At 45.6% G+C, this 27,158-nt stretch overlaps 1 long non-coding RNA gene across 4 annotated transcripts in view; it reads right to left on the reverse strand.

Annotated features, from left to right (window-relative positions):
• The window catches only part of LOC110196545 (uncharacterized), a 218,124-nt gene extending 194,812 nt beyond the window's left edge, over window positions 1–23,312 (reverse strand). For 2 of the 4 annotated variants that reach the window (XR_002321251.2, XR_002321252.2), the window contains exons 1-3: window positions 23,087–23,312; window positions 21,152–21,279; window positions 17,037–17,116 (exon numbers count right to left, since the gene is read on the reverse strand). This is a non-coding gene — a long non-coding RNA (uncharacterized LOC110196545). The remainder of the gene's footprint in view (window positions 1–17,036; window positions 17,117–21,151; window positions 21,280–23,086) is intronic. The other 2 variants (XR_002321253.2, XR_002321256.2) reach the window with 2 other exon arrangements.
• Between the last annotated feature and the right edge of the window lie 3,846 nt (window positions 23,313–27,158).

The raw sequence follows: 27,158 nt of genomic DNA on the forward strand, positions 1-27,158 counted from the left end.
CATTTGGAGGTTTCTGTCCCATCCTGCAGTTTTCCCTGCTCTACTCTTGCCTGTGGCTAAGGTAGCCTTTATTTGGTTAGGTTGGTGAAGCCTCATCATAGATGAGTGCTGTGGGTACCACAGGCCTCTGCTCTCCCTGGAGCCCAGGACACAAGACATCCCAACCCAAAGCCAGAGACTCAGACTCCTAAGTCTGGACAGGGCACCCACATTAGCAGGGTAACTCAGTCACTCACTTGAACAGAGCCTGGCAAAGGAGAGGAACAGGCTGTGGTCTTCTCCTACCATTCCAATATCAAGATGTGTCATTTAGCAAAGGTATGTGAAGACAGTGGAGGACCATGAAAGATACACCAGGAAGGCTTTACAATCAGCCATAGTGGGGAAAACCTGAATTAATCACACAGAAAATACCAAGAGCTGGATGAACCCTCAGAGGTCATTCAGTCCATTGCTGCCAATTTCAAACAGAAATTGACCCTACTAAAAAGGACGTAAGGATGCTTGCAGGCCACCTATTGACTTTGTTTTAAAATGTCATGTTATCTACATTTTTGGTATCTTTCTTTATTTTGCTCACTATTTCCCAATTACATGATGATCTGGTTGGGCTACACTCAGGAGTGTTAGTAGTGAGGTGTTTGACACCTCTCCTGGCCTGAACAAGTATCCACTGAACAGCCCCCAAGAAGCCAGCCTTTGCTTGAAGATCTTCAGTGATGAGGCTATCCTTACCCTTTGGGATAGCTTCCCTAAGCAAGTTGTTTGCTAGATCAAATCTACCTCTCCCCAACTTTTACCCATTGCTCCTAGCTCCCGAGATCAGGAAGGAGATCAGAGATTTAAAGCTGGCAAGAACTTTAAGAGGCCATCTAGGCCAAATGAGGAACTGGGGCTTAGAAAGGTAGAGCAGCTTGTGTGCCCAAGGTCACACAAAGGATAGGCTTTGAATCCAGTTATTCTGACTTCATATCAGAACAAATCTAGTGCTTCTTCCATATGACGGCTCTTCAAACACTTGAAGATTAAGATGTCTTGCCTAAATTCATTTATTCCACAAGCATTTATTATGCACCTACTATGTACCAGGCTGGAGATATAAAGACAGAAAACACAACAATCCCAGCCCTCAAGGAACCATGGGGTGGGGGTGGGGGACATTAACAAAGAAAAATAAATCCCAAATATATAAGAAATAAATTAAAGTAATTAGCAAAGGAAGGCAGGGTACTAGCAACTGTGGGGATCAGGGAAGGCCTAGTGTAGAAGGCACCACTTAAGCTGAGCCTTGAAGAAAGTGAGGCATCCTGTGCCAAGGGGGAGGGTGTACATTCCAGGCAAGATGGACAGCGTGGGCAAAAGCACAGATAAGAACATATATGTTCCTCATATATGAGGAATGGCAGGTGAGTCAATCTGGCTGAAACATAGAGTTTATGATGGACAGGGATGAGCTCCAACCTCCTCGGGAAGGGCATTAAATGACAACTAGAGGAGGCTGTATTTGATACTAGAAGCAAGAGGGAGCTAAGTCAGGTGAAAGCAACAAGCATTTACTAAGCACCTACTATGTGTCAGGCACTGTGCTCAATGTTGGGGATACAAAGGCAAACAACAGTCCCTGCTCACAGTCTCATAAGGCAGAAGACATTGAAACAACTACGTACAAATAAGCCATACACAGGCTAAACAGAGTGAAAGCTTTTGTATTAAGGGGGCTAGATAAAGGCTTCTTTCAGAGACAGAGTGTTCGCTGGGACTTGATAGAAGCCAGGAAGCAAAGATGAGGAGGGAGGGAATTCCAGGCAAATGCTTGGAGAGGGGAGATGGAGTATCTTGAGATACTTGGATCACTGAGGATGTCTGTGCAGGGGTGTAAGATGTGACAAAACTGGAGAGAAGGGGCCAGGTGAAGATCATTAAAAGCCAAACAGAGAATTTTGTGTTTGTTCCTGGAGACAATAAGGTGATAGGGAACCACCAGAGTTTACTGAGTAGGGGGGAATGACATGTCACACCTGCATTTTAGGAAGATCACTTTGGGAGCTGACTGGAGGATGGACTGGAGTAGGGGGAAACTTGAGACACCGCCAGCGAGACCTTGGGATCTATCGTTAACAATCCAGGTGTGAGGTGATGAGGAGAGAAGGGGCTTCGTCCAAGAAATGGTGGGGAGAGACAGAGGACATGAGGATGACCCCTACGCTGGGAACTTGGGTGACCAGAAGGATGGTGGTGCTCTGGCAGTAATAGGGAGACTGATGGCCAGAAGACCAATTAGAAGACTACTCCCTAAAGGCAAGGAGGGAGTGAAGGAAGGAAGCAGCCCTGTGAGTGGAAAGGAGATAGATCTGAAATGGACTAGAGTTAGCAACTGTCTACATGCGACGGGTGAGAGAGAGAGATTAGAGGATCACAGATGACAGAAGGGACCAGCAGAAGCCATTTCTTCCAGATCTCTCATTTTACAAATAAGGAAACTGAGACTTGGAGAGGTGAGGTACTTGTCCAAAGTCTCACCAACATCAGAGGCAAGATTCAATACCAGGTCCTCAGACTCCAGAGCTAGGGCTCTTCCCACTGTACCATGAAAAATATGGGAGAACTTCAAAATTGTGAACCTGGATGACTATGGTACCCTCAAAAGCAAGGAGAAGTTAGGCGAACAGGCATGAACCTGGAACAAAGTATCCTCTCACACTGTACCCTTGGGACATTTTGATTCAAATCAAAGATGGAAGGAATCTGGGAGTGGGAAATGGAGAGAAAGGTATTTTCTAATCTACCCCCAGATATCCAACTGCATTGCTCAATGAGCCAAAGATTGAGGAAGTGACGTGTATAGGACATGTCAGTGGAAAAGGCCACTTGTTTTCTTAAAGTACATTTGTTAACTGATCGGCTGAAAGAGCAAACGGATGGGAACCTACAACTGGGAGGTATCACAGGAAGAGGGAAATCGGATTTTTATTATAAACACATGCATTTTATTATTTCTCATGGTGAGGACCAGGACTGGGGCTCTGCAGCTGTGAAAGGCCAAGAAGGGAGCGATATTTCTAGGCCTGTCACTTTAAAATATACCTTCTCTTGCTCTGAGGCAACAGCAGCCAAGTCCCATAGGGCTGGGGCAAAGTGGGAGAGGAAAAACAGCAAACAGGGAGGACGGCCCCAGATGCAGAGCTGGAACAGACCTCTGAGGTCATCTGGTCCAATCCCCTGATTTGACAGGTGAAGAGACTGCAACCCAGAGAAGCCAAGGGACTCTCCCAAAGCCACCCAGGGAATTTCAGTCTGAACCCAGGTTCTGCTGAGCCCAGTGCCAATGCTCTTTTCACCATAGCACATAGTTGTGTTGGAGGGAAATTTAAAAAAACAAAAACCACCCATGTGTTGTCCCAAAGGAAAGAAAATGAACCTCTCTCAGCATTCAGGAGCAGACTCTGGGAGGTAAACTGGAGTTCATCATCCCCTAAACTAAAGCAGCTCATTTCTCCGACCTCATCTTTGTCAGGGGCCCTGCCATTCTCTCTGTCTCAAAAGCTTGGAGTCACCACTAACTCCTCCATCTCCTTCACCCCTTATGGCTAATCCGTCACCAAGTCGTGTCCATTCTTCCTTCAAAATCTCTTTCAGGTTCACCCTTTCCCCACGTTTCCCACTGCCCTAGGTCAGGACCTTGGCCCCTTGAGCATGGATTATTGTGACCGAGCCTCAGAGCCTGTCTCCCCTGGGCAGTGGCTTCCTAGGAAGATCACAGAATTTCAAGATCACCTAGTCGGGCCCCTTCATTTAACAGATAAGGAAACCGAGGCTCAGAGATGGGACTAGCACAAGATTACACAAGTTATAAGGAATGAAGAGAAAGAGAGCAAGAGAGGGAGGGAGAGAGGGAGGGAGAGAGACAGAGAGGGAGAGAGAGAGGGGGAGAGAGGGGGAGAGAGGGGGGAGAGAGGGGGGGAGAGAGGGGGGAGAGAGGGGGAGAGAGAGGGGGAGAGAGAGGGGGAGAGAGGGGGGGAGAGAGGGAGGGAGGGAGGAGGGAGAGAGAGGGGGAGAGAGGGGCAGAGAGAGGGGGGAGAGAGAGAGGGAGGAGGGAGAGAGGGAGAGAGAGGGGGGAGAGAGAGAGGGGAGAGAGAGAGGGGGAGAGAGAGAGTGGGGGAGAGAGAGGGAGAGAGAGAGGGGGAGAGGGGGGAGAGAGAGAGAGAGGGGAGAGAGAGAGGGGGGGAGGGAGGAAGGGAGGGAGAGAGAGAGGGGGAGGGAAGAAGGGAGAGAGAGGGGGAGGGAGGAAGAGAGGGAAGGAGAGAGAGGGAGAGAGAAAGAGAATGCAAAAGAATGAGCAGGAGAGCAAGAAAAAATGAGAGAAAAAAGAGGGTGAAAGGAAACAAAGGGGGAGGGAAGGAGGTGAAGAAGAAAGGGAGGGAGATCATATGCACATTTTAAGATGTGCCCAATGTTTTTTATAGAATTTGGCACCTTTGTACCTAACAACACTGGGCAGCAAATCCTATTCTTCACCACGTTTATAGATGAAGTGACCAAGGCTCCGCCAGAGAGGGTGAGTGAGGTGATCCCAAGTGTCCGTAGCAGGCCTTCCTGACTTCAAGTTCCCCCCGCCCCACTACTGGCCTCTCTGACAATGTTATTTCCCTTAAGAAACTTCTTTTTTTCCTATTGTGAATAAGACTAAGTCTTATCCCCCTTTCCTTGCCTGCTATTCAAGGCCTTTTCTCATCTGCTCCATCCAGCCACTAGCCCCTAACTGCAACCCAAGCAAATAGGCCTGGCTCTTTGTTGTTTCCAGGCCCATTCTCATTTCCTCACCTGTCCTTGAGATTTTTCCTTCCATTGGGACTGCCCTTCTCACCTTTCCCCCACTTCCCCTCCATATCTCTATCTATTCCACCCCTTCTTCCAAGACCAGCTCTCAAGTCTCCCCTCTACCACAAAACTTTCTTTCCCCTCCTACTTCAGGTGATCATAGACTTTCAGAGCTAGATGGGATACTGGAGATTATGAGGAAGCTAGGTAGGATGTACAGGATACAGCAGGACTCTGAGGCAGGAGGATTGGAATAAATTATCTTGTGACCCTGGACAAGTCATCTAACCTCTCTTAGCTTAGGTTTCCTCATCTAGAAAATAGGGATAACAATAGTATTTACTTCACAGGGCTGTTGTGAGGATCAGATGGAAGGAGATAAAATATGTAAAACACTTTGCAAACCTTGAATTGCCATAGAAATTCTAGTAATTAATATATATTTATGATGTAGTTCAACCTCATTTTACAGATGGGGAAACTGAGGCTCTCAGAGATAAAGTACTACCCGATTACAGCTAGATTCTAAAACAATGAACAAATAATATATGTAGAATTTCCCTCTGCCTTTCAGACCTGCTGACCCAATACCCAAGGGGTTGACTTCTGTCCTCACTACTGGGATTCTTTTCACTCAATGACTCCAACCAGGGGACAAGGACACTAGCCATCCCCTAGGAAGCACTAGAATCATTTCATGGTCAGATTTCTTCAGCAGAGATCAAAGCAGCAGCTCATTTCCTCCAGAAGAAGGCATCTTTCCTAAATCTGGGGTTTGTATGGCTCTTTAGCCCACCCCCAAGGCCTACTGGGCAGAAGCAGAGATGGAGGCCAAAGAGCACTTGCCTGGCACCTCCCCCCAGCCTTGTTTTGGTTTGCTGGTAAAATACATTATTTTCCAAATGAACTTTGGGAAGGGAGTTTTGTAAGGGGAAGAGGGAGAGGTCAGCTATATTGCACTCTGCACAAATAATAAACTTCTTGAAAACTACTTTCAGTGAGTCTCTAAGAGCTGCAGTTTGGAAGGGAGGTCAGGAAATAGCCATGTAAACAGCTGATAGCTTTCAACAGGCTGGCTTGGGCAGGGGGTGCTGATGTCAGGAAACAGTGTGGGTGAGTGCAAGGGAGCCCTGGAGCTGCAACCTAAAGACTTGGTCCCAGCTTTGCTATTTGCTACCTGCCTTGTGACCCTGGGTTCAGTTTTGTCACCTGTAGAAGAGAGGTGGCTTGGCTATACCTTGGAGTTAGGAAGCCCTAGGTTCAAATCCTGCCTTTGATGCATGCTGGTGGCGTGACACTGGACAAGTCACTCACCCTCCTGGTGACCTATTTGTATCATCAGAGAAAGCTTTCACATTGGGAGGACCCCACTCTGATAAAATAAGAAATACAACAAAAGGAAATAAAGGAGTCAGAGCGCACGATCTTAAAGGTCCCTTTCCAAAGTGGTGTAACTGTATCAATGAATAAATGTCTCTGGATTGTCCACTGAGCATGCTCTTCATGTGCCTTCTTAGGGATTATTTTTATTCCCAGGAAACATAGTTGAATCAGCTTCCATGACTAAAGCCAAGGCAACTCAAATATATCCACAGAATCACTGATTCTCCACAATCAAAAAGGACCCCAGAGGCCCCCAACAACAAACCTGACCAAGAATCCCTTCAACATGCCCAGCAAAGAGGTGGCCTCTATTTGAAAGCCTCCAGGCAATCCATTCCACTAAGGGGCAGTTCTGGGAGTCTAATTCTACCACTTACTGGTCCCTGGACCGCTGTCTGGGGCCAAGAAAAGTAAGTCTACCCACTCTGGCCCCCAAGAGTCTTCAAATCCTAGAAGACACCTATTCCCACCCTCACCCACCCCAACTCTTCCCCTGGCTTAATTTCTCTCCAGATATTTCAACCTGTTCTCATATAACATGGTCTCTAACCCTCTTACCATCTTGGCTGTCCTCCTCTAGAATAAGAATTCTTAAACTTTTACCACTCAGGACCCCTTCTCACATTTTGGCATCATTTGTTGGCATTGCGTGGTGTGAGGCCATGCACAGTGCAAAGTGCGCATGCTTTGTGTTCAGTACCAAGGCTGTAGTGAAGTTGCACAATGCAACATGGGCAAGTGCTGCCAGAAACACCTTGAAGTCATTATGCACTTGATTTTCAATTAATTTTTGGTTGTTGTGCATTCAGAAACCTTTTACTGTTGCCAAATTTTTCTCAACCCCATATGGGGTTGTCACTCACAGTTTAAGAAGCACTCTCTGGCTACCACTCCCCTCTGCCTAAGGTTCCTCCCAGTTTAATGCAAGGTCCTCGAAGCCAGGTATTTGTCTTTGCTTTTTATTTGTAATTCTCAGTACTTAACACAAAATAAACGCTTTTTTTTAATTCATCCATCCACCTATCCATTCTTCTCTCCACCTCAACTCACATCTCTTAGATGCCATCTACCCCTATTTTCATCTTTATCCAGCCAAGGCAAACCTCTCTTGAAGCACAAGCAATCTCATTCCACTCCATCTTTTACAGCAAATTGCCCCTTCTATCATCCACACTCACTTATCTACATTCTCTCCTTGTTTACTGGCTGCTTCTGGGCTGCCTAAAAACATGCCTCTATCTCCCCCATCTTCAAAATACCCTCACTTAATCCATCCATCCCCACTATTGTCCACTATCTCCCCTCCCTTTGGGGGGCTAAATTCCTTGAGAAGGCCAACTACAATGAGTGCTTCCACTCTTTCCTTTCATTCTTTTCTCAATTCTCTATAGTATGGCTTCTAACCTAATAATTCAACTAAAACTGCTCTTCCCCAACATTACCAATGAGCTCTGACTTGCAGAATGTCATGGCCTTTTTTCAGTCCTCATCCTTCTCAAACTATCTGCAGCCTTTGGCACTGTCCATCACCCTCTTCTCCTTGATGCTGACGTTTCTCCAGGTTTGGGGGACTCTCTCCCCTTCTACCTATCTGACCACTTCTTCCCAGTCTCTTTTGCTGGATCTTCATTCAGGTAATGCCTGCTAACCATCCATGCAACACAGGACTTGGCCCTGGGCCCTCTTCTCTTCTCCTTCTATATTATTTCACTAGTTGATCTCATTGGCTCCCATGGATTCAGTTTTCATCTCCATGCTGATGATTTCCAGACTGACTTATCCAGTCCTAACCCCATTGCTGACCTCCAGTCTCACATCTCCAACTGCTTGTTAGACATCTCAAACTAGATATCCTGTAGAAATCTTTACATTTGACATGTCCATAACTGAACTCATCATGTTTCTCCTCAAATCCTCCCTTCTTCCTTGCTTTCCTGTTCCTATCAAGGGCACCACCATCCTTCCAGCTCCTTCAGGCTCAAAATCTATACGTCATCCTCAGCTTCCCACTCTCTACCATATCCAACCAGTTGCTAAGACCTGTGGAGATTCCCTTTCTAACATCTCTCTTCTGTGCCCCCTTCTGTCCTCTGACACTACTATCACCCCAGTGCAGGCCCTTGGCACCTTATTCCTGGACTACTTCAACAGTGGCTCTGCCAGCCTCAAGTCTCTCCCCTCCCCAGTCCATCCTCCACTCAGCCGTAAAAATGATCTTTCTAAAGTACAGGTCTGACCATGTCACCCTCCTTCCCCTCCTATGAACTACAGTGGCTCCAATTGCCTCACTGATACTGGCCTCCTTGTTATTCCTCAAACAAAACATTCCATCTTCCAACTCCATGTTTTTTCAACAGCTGTCTCCCGTGTCCTCTTTCTCATCTCTGCTTCTAGGTCTCCCCAATTTCTTTTGAGTCTCAGCTAAAATCTTACCTCCTACAGGAGGCTTCTCCTGTTCCCAATTCATTCTAGTGCCTTCCCTCTATTGCTTATCTCCAATTGACCAGATAGATTGTACATACGTGTTTGCTTGCTGCGTCCCCCATGGGACTGAGAGTTCCTTATGAAAGCAGGGATTGTCTTTTGCTTTTCTTTGTATTCTCAGTGCCTAGCACATAGTAGGCACTTAATGAATTTTTGACTACCTGCGGGACCTCAGATTATCCTTTTGTCCACCAGATTTTGGCCACTGCTGGCTTACATTGAGAAACTGGTCTATTAAAGTACTGAGATCTGTTTCAAAGGACCTGCTATCTAGTCTCATCTCTCTTGCTCCTTTGTGAAGTTGATATCTGGACTCCATCTGTAGGACTTTCCATTCACCATTCTATACAATGTCATCTCAGTTCTGCCCATTGTTTGCACCTTTTGGATCTGGACTCCAGCAGAGACTTCCTCTCCAACTTACCATCAATCCATTAATGATGGCTCATCAGGTCAGGTCATTCAACCAGTTCTGGATCTGTTATATGCGCAGTTAACATTCTAACCCATCACTCTCTACTTTATTCACAAGCCGAGGATAAGGGAGTACCCAATTCTTTACTGAAGTCTAAGCATACCATGCCTAAAACTCCTTTGAGTCTAGTAAGTAAAAAATAACAAGGTTAGTCTGGTATGGCTGATTCCTGATGAAATCACGCTGGCTTCCAAAGATCATTACTTTAAAAGTACTAAAAAACCATCCTCTTAATTATATATTCTAGAATTCTGTTAGGAATACAAATAAAGCTCACAGGACCTATAGTTTGAAGACTCTACCCTCTTGCTCTATGATCTCTCTGGCCTCAGATTCCTCTTCTGTAAAATGAAAGAGTTGGATTAGATGGCCTATTAGATGTCCAGTCCTATTCTCCAAGATTGAAGTCAATGCGACCACCATTTCTTAAGGGCCGCCTATGCACAAGGCCCTGTGCTAGCTGCCAGGGATACAAAGACAAAAAGGAAATAGTCCTTGCTCTCACTAAAGTGACATTCAAAGATCCTGTTCTCTACAACACTTCAGAGACAGTGGCCCAGTAAGCAGTGACAGTTGCCAGGTCATTCAGTAGTCTACTATGTGATTTCTCCAGTCCTGCTGACTTGAATTTATTAAGGGAATTGAAATGCTGTCTGAATACCTCCTCACCTGTGTTGGATTTCTACTGCCTGCTAACCAGTTTTGTTCTATCATTCCCAGCCCAAAGTCCACTGTCCTTGGGAGAAGAAAAAAAAAAACAGAAGCTGAATATTATCACCTTGTCACCCCCATTTGACCCCAATCAGTGGTCTCATCCACCCTCCTAACCCCTAGATGCCCCCACCCTGCTCTTAGCCTCAGATCATTCTAGACTTTCATCTTCCTGATATTCTTAGGGGATCATTTTTATTTGCTCTCAGTTGCTTGATCTTCTTTCTATCTTCTCTACGGGCTTCTCTAAAATCTGAGTTATTGGCTAAGTTTCCAGTGCTTTTGCATCAGTCTCTTCAGTCAAATCACTTCTGCTTATGTTAAATATTTATTTCTTGGAAGTTCTCACCCCTCTTGGGCCCTCAATCACTAAGAGCAAATAAGGACATCCATTACTGGTAATCTAGCTCCCCTAAATCAACAACAAATATTTCTTAAGCTCCTCTTTTCCATAAACAGTGGCACTGAGGCATCATGGGCCTAGCCTCAAAGACAGGGCAGTCTAGGTTCAAGTCCTGCCTCACACACATTAACTGTGTAACTCTAATCAAGACACTTAACCTCTCTCAGTGCCTCAGGCAACTAACACTCTAAATTGCAGGGAAGGTGAAACCACTTATTTCTCAGCATTCTAGGCTACTCTCTAAGACAGGAAGCTACAGAGAAGGTGCCAGCCTGCATTAGTAGAAGGAACTTCCTCACCTGAGAGTTCTCTCTATCAACAAAATCACAGAGTCCAGTCTCTGTCTCTATCCCTTTCCCCATATCTCCCTACAACTAGGATAGAGCACTGAAAAGTAGGCATGATCATTTCAAAGCTAAAGAGATCAGATTGGCCATCTAGTCCAAAATAGGCCTAGACTAGGAATCACCTCTCCATTATCTAGACTTTAAGGGAGGAAAAAATCTGAGATTCTACCAGAAGATCAAATCCCTCTGAATAAATGATAACTCTTTAGAGTCAGAAAATGCTGAAACAGTTTTGGCTAATAGACAGAAGTATGCCAACTCTGTAAGGAGATCTTGAGTGATCGCCTGGAGGCAGGATGTCAGCTTTTCATTGGTCTTCTGGGCCAACCTCTCTTAGCACAGCCTGTGGCCTCCAAAGGTCCTTCAAGCGGTCCAGAATGCCAATTTAGGATGAGCAGACATCTAATAACAAGGAGATCACTGAGCGAGGTGGGGCTGAGGATTCTGACATGACTGTTGAAAACTTCTCAGCTAGAGTTTAAGAGGACTCTGGGCCAACTTACCACATTGCTGCCTCACTACAGCCTAGAATAGGGGATAGGGAACTGGACTTGAAGTCACAAAATCACAGAATTTGAGAGTTGGAAGAGACCTCAGCCGTCAATCAGTCTAATTACATATACACAGCTGTGTCCTCTTATAATGGGAAGTGAAGAAGATGTCAGTTCAAATACTGCCTCAGGGGGCAGCTAGGTGGTACAATAGATAGAGCACAGGCCCTGAAGTCAGGAGGACCAGAGTTCAAATTTGACATCAGACCAAACACTTAACACTTACTAGATGTGTGACCCTGGCCAGCTCCTTAGAAATGTGATCCTTAGGTAAGCATGAGAAAATACCATATTGTCAGGCTGAGTATTGGAATAATAAATACAGAGCTGCTTTCAAATGCAACTCAACATTCAGTGAGCTCCTATACAGTGCCAAGTCCTCTGCAGGGATGGGACAGGCCAGGATAGGACGGCCTGGGCCGGGCCTGGGTGGAGTGGGAGGCACAGTGATGAATTAACCCCAATTGACTAAAAAAAAAAAGAAAAAGAAAGAAAGAAATACTGCCTCACATACTAGCTGTATGACACTGGGCAAGTCACTTAACCTATCTGTGCCTCAGTATCCTCATCTGTTAAATGAGGGGGTTAGACTTAATGGCATCTAAGGTCCCTTCCAGCTATCAATATAGTATCTGTTATACTGGTCATTCTTGCTAGTATTCCTTCGACCCTCTCTAGCTCTTCTCTCCTTCCTCACCCCTCAAACTCCCACCTTCTACCCCTCTAGCAGAGAACTATGGAATTGAGTGTGGAATGGGTCAAAGAATTCTGGCCCCAAGGGAGTTTTTTTTTTTAACAGTGATAAACAGGAAAAATAAGAGATATTTTGCTCAACAGGAAAGTCAAAGATCATAGGATCATAGAATATAAAGATGGAAGGAGTCTTGGAGATCATGTAGCCCAATGCTCCCATTTTATGGGGGAGAAATTGAAAGCCCACAGAGGTCACATGAGTTCCTAGGGCACACATCAACCCCATGGAATCTCAGAGGTGGAAGGAACCTCAGCTACCACCAAATCCACCAGAAGCCCTCTGCCCCACAACAGCCCTGAGAGGTGGCCACCCACTACCTACCTGCCTTAAGACCTCCAGTGGGGGACAACTTACTACCTCTTGCAACAGCCCAATCCACTTTGGGACAGCTCTCATCATTGGGAAGTATTTTTACTCTGGAGTCAGAGGATCTGGATTCAAATCCTGCCTCATACTTTCTACCCACATGACCCTGAGCAAGTCCTTTGATGTCCCCAGGCTTTGGTTTCCTCCTCTGTATACGATGGGGTTGGACTAAAATGGTGCTGAGGTCCTTTCTGGCTCTAGATCTAAAATCCTATCTGTGACCACGAGCAAGTCCCTGGACCCACCCAGGCCTCAGGCTTACTCATCAGCAAAATGAGAGTGTTGAACACAGTGACCTCTAAAAGATGAGAAAAATAACATATTGTCAAAATGAGTACTGAAATAATAAACACAGAGCTGCTTTCAAATGCAACTCAACATTTATCTGTGAGCAGAGTGGTGAGGGGATTTGCCCAAGGTCATGTGTAGGATTCCACTGAGTCCCTCCCAGCTCTGGGTCTATGGGCCTCCTTGTGATTCCAAGCAAGTCCCTTCACCTCCCAGGGCCTCCAGAAAATGAGACAGTTAGATGAGGCCACTTCTGGGGCTCCTGCCAGTTCTCCATCCATGAACCTACAATCCTTCCAGCAAGCTAGAATCGACTTCAACTCCCTCCACCCCTTCACTACTCCTTGGAGATCTCATGAACAAGTTAGGCTTTTACCCTACTTATAGCAAAGACTTGAGGGGGTCACTTTCCATGCTTCCTCCTAGTTTCCAAAGGACTTTCCACACTTTATCTCCGTTGTTCCCCCCAACAAATCTGGGAAGTGGGTGGGATGGCCTAGAGGGAGAGAGAAGCCCAAGAGCCATGAATGTAGAAGAGATGTAGCATCTTCTTCATCACTGTGCCTCCCACTCCACCCAGGCCGTCCTATCCTGGCCTGTCCCATCCCTGCAGAGGACTTGGCACTGTATAGGAGCTCACTGAATGTTGAGTTGCATTTGAAAGCAGCTCTGTATTTATTATTCCGATACTCAGCCTGACAATATGGTATTTTCTCATGCTTACCTAAGGATCACATTTCTAAGGAGCTGGCCAGGGTCCCATGACCTCTGACTCACACACACAGAGCATACAGAACTGCTTGTTTATGCCTGTCCCTGCCCTAGCTGACCAGGTAGCCTTGTCTAGTGCATTCAATGTCCCGTTTGAGCCCCTGCTCAATCTTCCCAGCACCTGGCTGCTTGCCTCCTGCTGATCCCCCTAACCACTCTCCCAATCAATCACTGCATCAATGGATGGAGATGTCAAGGGTGATGCTTTTGTCCTACAGGGCAGTACAGCTTAACATGTGGGCCTTGGTGACTGATGACTGACATTACTGACAGTGGCTGAAAGCTGGCCACCACAGGCCAAGACCCTGATGAAAAACAGGGTATCGTAATGAGAGGTTCCCAAGAGTGGAAGGGGGATAGAAGAAACCCAAAGGAAGAATGTATAGAATGTCACAGCTGGAAGAGACCATATGGTCCAACCCCTTCATTAAACAGATAGGGAAACTGAGACCCAGAAATGAGAAGTGAATTGCCCAAGTTCACACAGCTGGTAAGTGATTTGAACACAGGGTGTCTCTCTTCAAATCCAGGCCTGTGTCCATTGCAACATGCTATATGATGAAAACTGTGAGAGCCTATGTAATGCTGAAGGCAACTGCCACTGACTTGGGTTCAGAGGCTCAAAGAATGTTCAAGCTGGATGGACTTTTAGAGAATGTCTAGTCCAATCCCCATGTTACAGATGAGGAAACTGAGGCCCATAGAAGGAAAGGACTTGCTCAAGGTTTTACCACTAGAAAAATGATTTCCATTAGTAATTCACATTTCTATAATCTATGAAGACTTACAAAGTGTCACAGTGGGAACAACTTGATTTCGTACATCCATTCTGTATGTAATAGCCTTTGGTATGGTTCTGATCTGCACTCTCTATCAAAAAAAAAATAGGACTCAAAACAAGATGTTCAATTCATACTTAGGGGAAAGACCAAATCTCTGCAGAACCAGGGGTACAGAATATTCATGAAGTCATTTCACTCTGTGGGAAATTGGCCAGCTATGACTAAGAAGTAGCTTTCTTAGGAATAGGGATAGGAACTGGACCTGTGATTTCATTGATATAGGGAACTCCCAGGCAAGGGAAGTTCCTTCTACTAATGCAGGCTGGCACCTTCTCTATAGCTTCCTGTCTTAGAGAGCAGCCTAGAATACTGAGAAGTTAAATGATTTGCCTAGGGTCACAGAGCCAGTATGTGCCAGTATAAGGCAAGAGCTGAACCAAGATCTTCTTGGCTTCAAAGCCAGCTATCTTTTGGGGATTTTCACATGTAAAGACAATTTTTAATATTTATTTTTTTAAATTTTGAGTACCAAATTTTCTCCCTTCCTCACTCACCTCCCCCCCTTCCTGAGACAGTAAGCAATTTGATATAGGTTATACATGTGCAATCATGCAAAACATATTTCCATATTAGTCATGTTGTGAAAGAGAACACAGACCAAAAGGGCAAAAAAGTATGGAAAAAAATAAAGTGAAAAATAGTGTTCTTGGACCTGCATTTAGACTCCATCAGCTCTTTCTCTGGAGGTGGATATCATTTTTCATCGTAAGTCCTTTGGAATTGTCTTAGATCCTTGTACTGCTGAGAATAGCTAAGTCACTCATAGTTAATCATTGTATAATATTGTTACTGTGTACAATGTTTTCCTGGTTCTGCTTGCTTCATTTTGCATCAGTTCATGTAAGTCTTTCCAGGTTTTTCTGAACTCTGGCTGCTGGTCATTTCTTATAGCACAACAGCATTCCATTACAGTAGTATACCATAACTTGTTCAACTATTCCCCAATTGATGGGCATCCCCTCAATTTCCAATTCTTTGCCACCACGAAAAGAGCTGCTATAAATAGATTTGAATAAATAGGTCCTTTTCCCTTTAAAAAAAAAAACCTCTTTGGGATATAGACCTAGTAGTGGTATTGCTGGATCAAAGGGTATATGTACAGTTAGCTAGCCCTTGGGGCATAGTTCCAAATTGCTCCAAATGGTTGGATCAGTTCACAACTCCACCAACAGTGCATTAGTGTCCCAATTTTCCGACATCCCCTTCAACATTTATCATTTTCCTTTTCTGTTATATTAGTCAATCTGATAGGTGTGATGGTTGTTGATCAGAATTGTTTTCATTTGCATTTCTCCAATCAACAGTGATTTAGAGCATTTTAATTTTGATTTCTTCATCTGAAAACTGCCTGATTATATCCTTTGACCATTTATCAATTGGAGGATGAGGCTAGCTTTCTTACCATTTTTAACTGCAATTCAATGGCTGGAAGTCCATTAACAACCTTTACTCACAATCTTCTCTTCTTCAGGTTAAACAATCAACAAGCATTTATTAAGCAACTACTGTCAGAAACTGAGAGAGGCACTGGGGTTACAAGTACAAAGAATCAAATTACCTCCTACATGCAAAGAGCTAAAACTCTTAACAGAGAAACAAGTAAATATATATTCATAGAAAGAATAAACAGAAAATGACTAAGTAGAAATACATAGAAGGTAGTTAAATACAAGATCATCACAGCTCAGCCATAAAGGCCAAATTTCATTTTGGTCAAATCTCATTTTAAAGAACCCCTAGTTGGACACCTTCTCCATTCTTTTGCTGTCCTGGGGTTTCACCAAGAACGAGTATAAGCCCAGGAACAATGCGAAACCCAACAAAATGACTGAGGGGGTTTTCAACATATATGTGGTTTGAGAAGGAAGGGTTCAGGTCACTGCTTGGGGAAGACTTGGGGTCCAAGTTCCCTCATCTTTGGGATGAAGAGGTTGGACTAGATGACTTCTAAATTCCTTTTCAGTGCTACAACTACAATCATATGACCTGTCTGAGCCTCTGCATCCTCTCCTGTAAAAGGAGGGGGTTGGACTAGATAGCCTGAAGGCCTTTCCAAATCTGGGATCAAGCAAACTACAACTTTGTTTCCATCTTTTCTATCAAGGAAAATGATCTTCAAACTGGAAAGGGCAAAACAAACACCAGTAGGAAAGCCCTGAAGCTCAAGGCAGGAGAGAGAAGGGGGGTGGGGCAGGAAATAAAATTGAATCAAAGCCCAGGAGGGCTACCAAGCAAAGCACGATGAAAGGCACAGGGGGAAGGATGGCAGTAAAATACACATAGGAAAGGAAAAGAAAAGGAAGCTTTAGGAAGAAAGGATCTCCTCCAACAAGCTTCTCATGCGTATGTTAAGGTAATACAAGATTTCTCGATGTGTGCAACCCAAAATATAACTCTATTTAATGCCCCTCTCTTATTAATATCAAGCAAGGAATAGAACAGGGAGCTGTGTGCTCACCAAAATCAGTTGCCAATATTATAGAAGATGGCCTGAGCAGGATCCAAAGGGAAGAAAGATCCCCTATAGGCAGTGATATCCCCCAAATTACGCCTGTTTTCAGATGACAAACTTGTAACTTGATTGAATCAAGTCCCAAAACATTACAGAATATTCTGACATCCCTGATTCTCCAAAAAAGATCAGCCTGACAATTCATAGCAGAAAAGCTAAGTGGGGGAGCAGCTAGGTGGTGCAGTAGATAGAGCACAAGCTCTGGAGTCAGGAGGACCCGAGTTCAAATTCAACCTCAGACACTTGATACTTACTAGCTGTGTGACCCTAAGCAAGTCACTTAACCCCAACTGCCTCGCCAAAAAAAAAAAAGTGGATGAAAAGTACCTACCCTCCAACTATCATAAGCAGTTAGATGGTGTGCTAGGAACATCTGTTGAAGTCCCTTCCATGTAGACTAGGCTTTTTCCCCTAAAAGGCAAAGAAACAAGGGTCAAAACTTGATTGGCCCAGGAGACTAAGGCTCATACTTTCAATTTACCTTCTTGGTCACCTAAGTGCAAAAGCCTAGCCCATGAAGAGTTAGGATCTCTGCAAATCTGACAAACGATTCTGACTAGGTGTGCCACCATGGCACATAAAGAGGCAAGGAAATCTGGAAATAATAATAATAATACCAAAGGGCTAGCATTTAAATCTTGCTTTAAGATTCGCAAGGCACTTAACATATATTCTCTGATTTGGTCAAGTGAATCAATGTTGTATTCTTGTTGAATAGCCTTTGCATGTTCTTAAGGAAACTCCTTTTGTTAAATGTTTGATGGACTACAGGTGTCTGTCCTGTTTTGCTCCTATTCTGAACTTGAACCACTGACTCAGGCCTGGCCCAGAACAGATGGCCAGTGTTGAATTGGTACATATACTTAGGACAAGCACTGCAAGAGAACAATAATTTCAGGCTCAAAAAGGAGGACTAGAATGGGCTGGATTGTATTTGGAAAATTATGCTACCCTTTCAATGACCTAAAACCCAAACCTACCTTTTGAATACAAACAATCTCCCAAGAATGCTGTATGGTTGCAGATAACTCAAAGGACATGACTCATGGTGAAGATGTCAAGAGCTGATCTGAGAGATGCATGGTAGGCATGAATAGACTATGGCCTGCATGCACACCCAACCAACCAAAGGAGATCATCCAGGATTGGAGAATAAAATTGGCAAGTCATAGAGCAAGGGATAAGAGATGGACAATTCCACTACTACATCTGTACCAGCTAAATGTAAAACAATCAAAGGGAAGGAAGACCAGCCTCTAGGAGGTTAAGTAAATCTCCCAAGTGGGATCGATGGGAAGACATGGATAAGAATTGTGAGGCATGAAAAGGGATGGATGAACTGAAATGACAGAAGAAGGAGGCTACCTAGGGACAGGCTCATCCCCCAAAATCTGGTTACCAAGAGTCAAGTTTTTTGGCCATAGAAACTTAGGAAACCATCTCCTAAGTGGTGGAGGGGCTGCAATCTGCATTGGAGGAAGTACCCCTCACACAAATACAAGCCCAGATCTCTACAGTATTGAAAGATGTATCATTCTTTTTGTGTGTGGACCATAGTGAATTTCAAAAATCACCAAGTAACAGATGTCCTCTCTGTGGTGTTTCAGAAAGGAGTGTCATCAGAACACAGTGTGAATCTGTGATTAGTCAAATATTATATCTATTTCAGACCCAAGGCCATCTTAAAGGCCATAATGAGCTGCTGAAAAGCTGGGTTAGGAGGCAAGTACCTTTGAAACTTTAGCCCCAGCTTTGTCTGCCACCAGCCCCATAAAGCTCAGCAATGTTTCATTCGGAATAGAGAGAGAGAGAGAGAGAGAGAGAGAGAGAGAGAGAGAGAGAGAGAGAAAGACAGACAGAGAGAGACAGAGAGACAGAGAGAGACAGAGACAGAGAGATAGAGAGAGAGACAGAGACAACAGCACAGCTTTCAAGGGAGGGAGAGAGGCCTTCTTCCATTGATCTTGGATGGATGTAAACATGTCTAATCCCACAGAGGTCTTTGCTTAACAGACGAGTTCCCATTAATGCTGTTACTGAGGCAAATGGTACATCCCAGGTGTCTCCTAGGTGGGGGAGGGGGCAGGGCTCTGGAACATTTGAAGGAAGAAGAATGAAGATTTGAGAAAACAGCCATAGCTTCAGAATGGGAAACAAGTTTCCAATCCCTAGACTCCCTTTGTCCAGTTGCTTCTGGAAATTCAGGGACTGGCCAAATCATTGGATACATGACCCAAATCCTCCCTGTTTATTTTAATACTTCAAGGATATGCCATTCCATCCACTGTGTGCCCTCCTCCTTCTGATCAAGCACAGGTCTCCTCCCCCGCACCTCAGATGAGGTCTGTGAGCCAAGTTTCAGGACTGTTCAATTCTTGGGGGCCCACTAGAATCTTAGGATCTTGGATCTAAAGCCGGAAGAGTCCTTAAGAACCACTGAATCCAACCCCATCATTTGACAGAGGAGAAAGCAGAGGCCCAGGGAGGGGAAGGGTCTTGGGATTATAGATCTAGAGCTAGAATGAGCTCCTTGGAGGCCATGTAGTCCCACTTCTCATTTTACAAATAAGGAAACTGAGGCCCAGGGACATAAGGTGACTTGTCCAAAGTCACACACAGGATCATATCTTTAGAGCTCAAAGAGATCTTGGAGGTAATTTTGTCGAATCCTCTCATTTTTAAAATGAGGAAACTGAGACCCAGGGAGGTTAAGTGATGTGCCCAAGGTTACCCAGATAATCAAAGCAGAGCTCTGGTTCCCAGCCAGGGCTTGTGACTCTCCCAAACTGGGTGTCCTCTCTTCTTTGGGGTTCTTTGCACCTAGGTACTTACGGTGCTTAAGTTCATCATTACTTGGCTTCATTGGTCACTTCGGGGTTTCCTCCCAAGCCAGCAGTAGTTGTTGAAAAACATTAATTGTGAACTAAAAAACTGGTAACTGGATCCATAAAAGCTGCTCGCCTTGAGGCATTCTGTTTGAACCTGAAGTCTCCACAACCACCAAGTGCATTATCTGGAAGATATCTAATACCACCACTTTAGAGGATAAGAATGAACCCCTGCCTTTAAAAAAAAAAAGAAAGAAAAAGGGGAAAAAATCTGAAAAGCAAACTGACCTCCCTAATGTTTCCCAGCACAAAGAAATCCATCTACTGTATATTCCAAGACAGATCTGAGCAATATGTTGACACACTGTTCTCAGATTTCATTCCTGAAAATCTGGGGCCTTACGTTGTCCCAATAACATAAGCTCTGCCTTCAGCCGAATGGGGGGGAAGGATTGTTGGCAGATCTCAGAGTCTGCCCTCCCCCCACAGCCCCAAGTGTCCCCACAAGTCCTAACTTGTTACCCACAAGTCTCGACTTGCATATTTTCACTTGAAGAGTCTGGAAATGCTCAGGGGAAATCATAAGGGGGAAAACAAACCAAAGCCTCCTGAGAAAGAGTTTAAGAAAAATTTGCAAGAAAAATATGGTTGAGAATGCATTGCAGAAAACAGCGTTATGGGGGAACAGAAGCCCAGATGCCTGCAAAGGATAAACAGGGGTCTAAAAAAAGACTATAACTTTGTAAGGTTTCCAGTAGCCTGACTTGATTTGTTCCCATTGAACGGATGGATAAGCCATGGAAGAAAGCAATTCTAGGAACACTGATGGAGGTGCCTACTATGTATGTACCAGGCCTCCTGCTAAGTGCCCGGGATAGGGATATTAACAGTGACAGCCCCTGCCCTCTAAGAGCTTACATTCTTCCAGAAGGGAAGGGAAAAGGATGATCTGAAATGAGCACCCGACAAGCGAAATACAAAGTGAGGCTCAATGGTGACTCAGAACACGTCCATTCAGACTAAGTGCTCTCAGAAAAAATCCAAGGAAAGTGAGAAGATGGAGCCATTCATTCATTTTCACACAGAACCAGTGCGATCATTTGTTCAGTTTGAGCATACATATTTGTTACAATAGAGGGTTCTATTGAGAGGGAGGGAGTGATTCATTAAGAAATGATAGTGATGTAAAAAAATTAAAAAGCTATCAACGAAATATCTGAAAAGGGAGATGGGGAAAGGTAGCACCTGAGCTGAGACTTCAGACAAAATAAGGATTTTGAGAATTTGAAATTAACAAGGGGAGTTGGTTCAGTCGTAGCCTTTAGCCTTGCAGAATTCTTAACCTTTCATGTGTCATGGACCCCCTTTGGCACTCTGGTGCCTTACTTTTCTCAGTAATCTTTGTCGATAACTGAGGAAAATATTAAATATCAGCTAGAAGTTAGGGAAAATAAAGAGGTCATTTTTGCTCCTATGTTTAGTTCTGGACCCCAGGTTAAGAACTCTGCTTTAGAAAGACACTGGAAAAAAATACAATTTTTAAATTTTTAAAAAAGAAAAAAAAGACACTGGAAAGGAGTTAGAAGGCCTGGGTTCAAATCCTGACTCTGCCACTCACCACGCTTGTGATCTTGGTCAATTCACTTCATTTCTCTGTACTTCATCTGTCAAAATGAAAGGATTGGTTCTGAAGACTTCTGGGGTCCCTTCCAGCTTTCTCTCCATGAGCAGATAAAGGGGGGTCTTCTAAGCAAGAGGAGGCAGGAAGCAGGCGTGACATATAAGAGCAACTAAGCCCCCAGTCCCACACTTAATCCATGAGGATGCCCAAGCATCACACAGTAGAGATTGAAACCCATCTAATTTCTTTGTGAGAGGAAGTTATTACCAAATAATTGTAATCAATTCTAGTTCTAAAAATCCCTTTTACTGACATCACATCTGTCATTTATAAAGGATTGCAAATGGAAGGAAAATCTAAGTTAAGGTCAATTTTAAAATGCCCTGAGACCCTCCTCATAGTGTTAAAAACTTAACATTACTAAGTCAAGGGCACAATCAACACTGGCAGGCCTGGCCACTACTGGCAGCCTTTCCAGGAGCTAAGCTCTCTCCTCAGTGTGGCATTAATGGATGGTTGGTTACTCCACCACTGCGCAAGGCTCCCACATTGCTAAGGAAGGTTCCTATGGGGACTTCCAGCTTCTTCTCAGGGCAATTAAATTTGCCAAGCTTTTTTGAATAATAATAATAATGAAGAAATTTTGAAGAATAACAGCAATCAGGGTAATTGTTGATTTGAGGGGGTCATATGTTAAAGAAAATAGAAGTCCTGTACATCAGATTATATTTAGAGCAATCATCCTGGCTAGCTGTCTAGAGTGGATCAACTTGCTTCCCAAAGTGAAGTGGGCAATGGGTGTGTGTGTGTGTGTGTGTGTGTGTGTGTGTGTGTGTGTGTGAATCTACTTCCCCCACCCCCATACGTAGACAATAGGTTAAACTCCCAACCTATCAGCTGGCAGACCAGTCAAATTGTATAGCTTGGGCAAGTCACTTTCCCCCCTTTAGGGCCCAGTTTCCTTCTCGGTAAAATGAGACAGGGTGGACTAGATCTCAGTATAGTAAAAACAGCCTGATCTCAGGAGCCCAAGACGTGGTAGCATTCTAGCTCCAAATTCTGACTGGACTTTGCCAACCTTGTTTCCTCCTTTGCAAAATAGAGCTAAAGCTTGTCCTACCTACCTCCCTGGTCTGTTTCAGAGGGTGATGAGCTGGGATACTTGTAACCTTTGGAGCCCTCCTAAGGACAAGAGCTGGGGAGCCAGGCCCTTTCAACACCAATAGTCTGTGATTTTATGATCCCATCCTCCTCTCTGTGTGTTCAACCCAGTTCTCCTTCCTACACCTCCACTAATTAAGACCCAGGTCTCCCTTGGACACTATAACCAGCCTGGAAGTGTGAACTCTTGACAGACATTTCTGATTTTTTAAAACTCCAACAACCTGTTTTCCTTCTCCTAGTGCTCAGAAAGAGACCAGCACCTGAAAAGGCCAAACTGTGTGTGGGCTTCCAACCTGTAATTTAATCTAACAAGGTTTTTCTGGAAATTATTTCATTCTCCCTACCTATACATCCCTACCTCTAAAAAACCACAAACAAAAAACCAAAATAATGGCTTGTTTAAGGAAAAGTCAACTATAGCGGCCTGGTACAAGTGTGTAAAGTGCTGGATTCTGACTCAGAGGACCTGGGTTCAAAGTCTAGTTCTGCCCTCATTAGCTGTGACTTTGGGCAAGTCACTGAACCCGGGGGGAGGGTCTCTGTTTCTTCTATAAAAAGAGGCAGTTGGACTAGGAGGCTTTCTAAGGCTCCCTCCAGCTCCGAAGGATGACTGGAACCCAACAAGGGAGGCACCAGAGGAAGGGGAAATATAACTGGGATTGGCCTTAGTCTACCACTTTTCCCGAGGCCACAGGCTAATCTTTAGGCCTTCCTGAGACTGGACTTCTACGTCTGTAAAAGGGGAATGCTCCCACTGGTAATACCTACATCGCAGGGCTGATAGGAGGAAGGTCTAACTTCTTCCAAAACTAAAGCGACGTCGCAGCTCCGTCTTCTGTCTAGGTCGGCTTGGAGGCCAGCCAAGGGGAAATATGAGCCCCAAGTCTCTCCCTTCCGGGGATAAGCAGCCCCTAAAGCAGGCAGGTAGGCAGGGAAGCTACCTTTGAAGCCCCGGACCCCGGGGCTGGCCCAACACACTCCTTCCCCAGGGGCACGGGGCGAGGGAGTCTCGGGCGGCGGCGGCACCTATTGGTTGGCCGCCGGACCGCTCAGCCAATGGCAGCGGGCCATGTCTCACGCTCCTGGGGCCCCAGCTCCCCAGCCTGTTCCCGGGGCGGCCCTGCGCCCAGTGAATGAAAAAGGCCCCTCGTCGGGCTCAGACAATGATCTAGCCGCTGGAGACTTTGAAATCCCGCCCTATTGAGACCTCCGCAGTCCCCAGGGCTCAGCAGAGATTTCAACAAGTGCCCGAGAGTGGGCCTAAACTCCCCCTTTTGTGCAGTAATTAGGACGGGAGAAGCCTGGCGGGGCTCGGTTTGAGGCTGCCGCTGCTCCCCGCAGTAGGGGGGGAGCGGCCCTCTGAATAGGAGGATTAACACATTAGCACACAGATCCCTGCTTCCTGGAGGGCCTGAGTCTGCTGCGGGGCTGGGAGGACCCTCGGGGGGTGGGGGGAAGGGGAGCGCCCCAGTCTCCAAGTGGAGCTGGGGCAAGGGTTGAGGGACAGTGATAGAAAAAGTGGGGGGGCAGCCTTCTCAGTCCTGACGGCTGGCCATCTGCCCTAACACTAACCCAGGCCGACTTCCTGGAGCTCAGAATACCATTGTCCTTTCCTTGGCTGCCTGGCAGAGTCGGGGGTAGCCTCTTCATTTCCATCTCGGCACCCCAGTGGGGAATTCCTCTCTCTCACACACCCCTTCCCGGCTTCCTGCAATGCTATCTCTGCCGGGCCTTGTCCCAGGCCTCCTTCTACCCCGGGAAACTTGCCTAATCTCCCTCAGCCCCCTCTGATCACTTTCACCCCCTACCCAGGGCCATAGTCTTCTGGGCCCTGCCGCAAGGAGCGGGTGGGAATCTGGAAGTGGAGTGCAGAGAAGACTTGGAGGCACCGTAAGAGAGCCTAAGCTGGAGATGAACTCTTGCACACATGCCTCTGTTGTTTGCTGGGGAATGAATGGATGGAAAAGCATCTATTAATCTTTGACTGTGTGGCAGGCACAGTGCTAATCGTTGCAGATGCAAATATAAAAGGAAGCCTATGCCTGCTCTCAAAGAGGTGATACTCTAAATGGGGGGGGGGGAGTTTAGCCAAGGTGCTGTGCTAAAAGCCCTAGACTTACTTAGAACAGAGGGACCTAGAGCGGCAGCCCCAGCTCTGCAACGAATTCACTGCATGACCTTGGGTGAGTCTCTTCCCCGCCTGGGGGAGGAGGGGCTTCTCTTCCCCCCTCGGTAAAATGAGGGGGTTGGACTAGAATATTTCTATGGGCCTTTCTAACGCTGACATCCTGTGATCCTAATAAGATGTGTTGTAGGACAGGCAGCTGCATAACAAAGCAATACAAAGACCATATGGATTTAAAAGAAAAGAACTCGGAGCTTTAGTCTGGGAGGGGGCATTCTTACAGAGCCAAGGCCAGCAAAGGCTAGTTGGATTTCACGGCTTCTGCCTTGCCTTTTCTGTGCAGCCCAGGAGCACTGTTGTTCAAGAAGCATTTGAAAATGGAGAGCAGTTTCTTCTGGAAGGCAGCCACTCATTTAGGAGCCCTGAATGGAAGGCAATCACACAAGAGAAGTCACTAGCCTTCTACACATCCCGTGGGGAGAAGCTAGCTGTTCCATGCTGGGGTTGAAATCCCAAGGAAGTCAGGTCCCAAACCAAAACAGCACCAGAAACAGAACGGGTGCCAGCTGATTGGAGAATGTTGAACAAATCAAAGAATCTGGAGCTGGAAGGAGCCGTCTGCTGCAACCCCTCTCCCCAACCCCCCAGTTTACAGATGAGGAAACTGAGGGCTAGGAGGATTAAATTACTTCTCCAAGGTCTTACAGGTAGTATCAAAAGTGGGCTTGGAACCTGCATGATGGGATATTGTTCTGAGAGAAATTCTTAGAAAACTGAGGCCCAGAGAGTAAAGGAGTCCCCCAGAGTCACACTGAAAGGTTGGTAGTGACTGCAGGTTTGGACCACTGTTATGTACACTTACTGGCCCTGTGAACTTGGGCATGCCCCCTTCTTCTAAGCCTCAGTTTCCAAATCAATACAATGGAGCTCACAAATACCTCAAAAGGGCTGGTGAGAGGAAATTGAGGGTGTGAACCCAGGTCCTTTCACTCCAGCCCCAGGGCTTTTTTCCTCCTTGGGGCACCACCCCACATTCAAGATAGCGGCCACCTGGAGCTTAAGATAGGAAACACCTGGACCTCGGAGCATTAAGAATAGTCAGGTAGAAAACTAACTGCTCTGGACTATGGTTGAATTCAGCTAGGTAAACAGCTACTCATTCAAGGGTGAGGGATGATTTATGCTAGGCCAAGGGTCAGGAATGTTAAGGTCCTGTCTTTTATTCCTTGAGCACCTCGGAGGGAGGGGCCAATGGGGAGAAACGTTTCGAGTTGGTAAAACGTCTGTGCTGCCCCAGCCAAACCGGCTGGCCTGGCTTGCAGCTCTTGGCTTGGGGCAAAGGGATGGACAGATGCAAAGAAGGCAGCTGGGTCTGGCCAAAAACCAAAGGCAAACACCAGCTGGGCCAGAGGCCAAAGGGCTCAACCTTTCTGGCTTCAGGCATCCCCTGACAGGGACCAGGAGCTGGGCCCTTTCCATGAGAATGGCTGTGGTTACTCCCACTCATTCACAACCCCTTAATAATAATAATAGCTGATGTTTCTATAGCCCTTAAAAGCTGGCACCCCCCCCTTACCTCCATTCTCTCCTTACAGCTTCCCAACAATCCCCCAGAGATAGGTATTGCAGGTATTACCTTGATTTTACAGAAGAGGAAACTGAGGCACCAAGAAGTTAAGTGACTTGCATCATGTCACCCAGCTAGGATTGGAGCCTAGGTCTTCCCATCTCCCAAATCCAGCCTTCCCCCTGAGCATGTCTGTCAAGGACTCCGCTATTCCAATGGACTTGTAATCTGTTCCTTGTGGTGATTTTTCCAGTGATGTGTGCTGTTGTTCATCCTTCCTTTTTGAAGAAGACCAGTGGCCTCACCAGCGATGCAATGGATTGAAACTGATCCATGCCTGTCTGGTCTGTGGGACTCTAACGTACATTGGCCAACAAATCTGCCACCATGGTGCTGTGGGCCTCGCCTTTACTCCTCCTGGAGTCTTTTGGACATCGATGGATGATTCAGATTCTACATCAGTTAACTAGTGAGTGGCAGAGGTGGAATTTCAATCCAGGTGTTCCTTTCTCCAAGTCTTACACCATACTGACTTACTCTTGAATGGTAGAATCTGACCCTTTGGTTTCTTTTGTCCCTCTCTCCCCTCTGCCCCACCCCAGCTATGCTCCCAGAAGTGCCCTGTACACTAGGCCACAGCAAATGTTAGTAACTGCAAACTTGAGCACACTCTCTTTTCTACTCACTAAGTGTGGTGATCTTGGCCAAGTTATTTTCCCTCTCTATGCCTCAGTTTCTTTGTCTGTAAAATGAAGGGGTTGATTGCATATAGGCAACTCTTAATGATGATGTTAAAGGTCCTTTTCAGCTCTTAAGATCCCAATTCTGCCACTTACTGATTCTGTGACATTAAATAAGTCACCTTCCTTCCCTGGGCCTCAGTTTCCTCACCTGTGGAAGAAAGGGGCTTAACTAGGTGAGCTCTAAGGTCCCCCTCAACCCTAACATTTTATGATCCTATGACGAAACAGCAGCTCTTGAAAAAGAATCCATGTTATCGGTGGGGATAGAAATGTTTTATTTACTTTGTCAGACAAAAGGACTTCTCTGGAAACTGAAGCTGGGGCAAATATCACTCAAAGTCCTATACAATTTCTTCTTTTGCAAACAAACAAAAAAAAGTCTGATATTTACAATATTGAAAATAT

Source organism: Phascolarctos cinereus, unplaced genomic scaffold (genome assembly GCF_003287225.1).
Source record: "Phascolarctos cinereus isolate Bilbo 61053 unplaced genomic scaffold, phaCin_HiC Scaffold_8;HRSCAF=390, whole genome shotgun sequence".
In the NCBI taxonomy this organism is placed as follows: Eukaryota; Metazoa; Chordata; class Mammalia; order Diprotodontia; family Phascolarctidae; genus Phascolarctos; species Phascolarctos cinereus.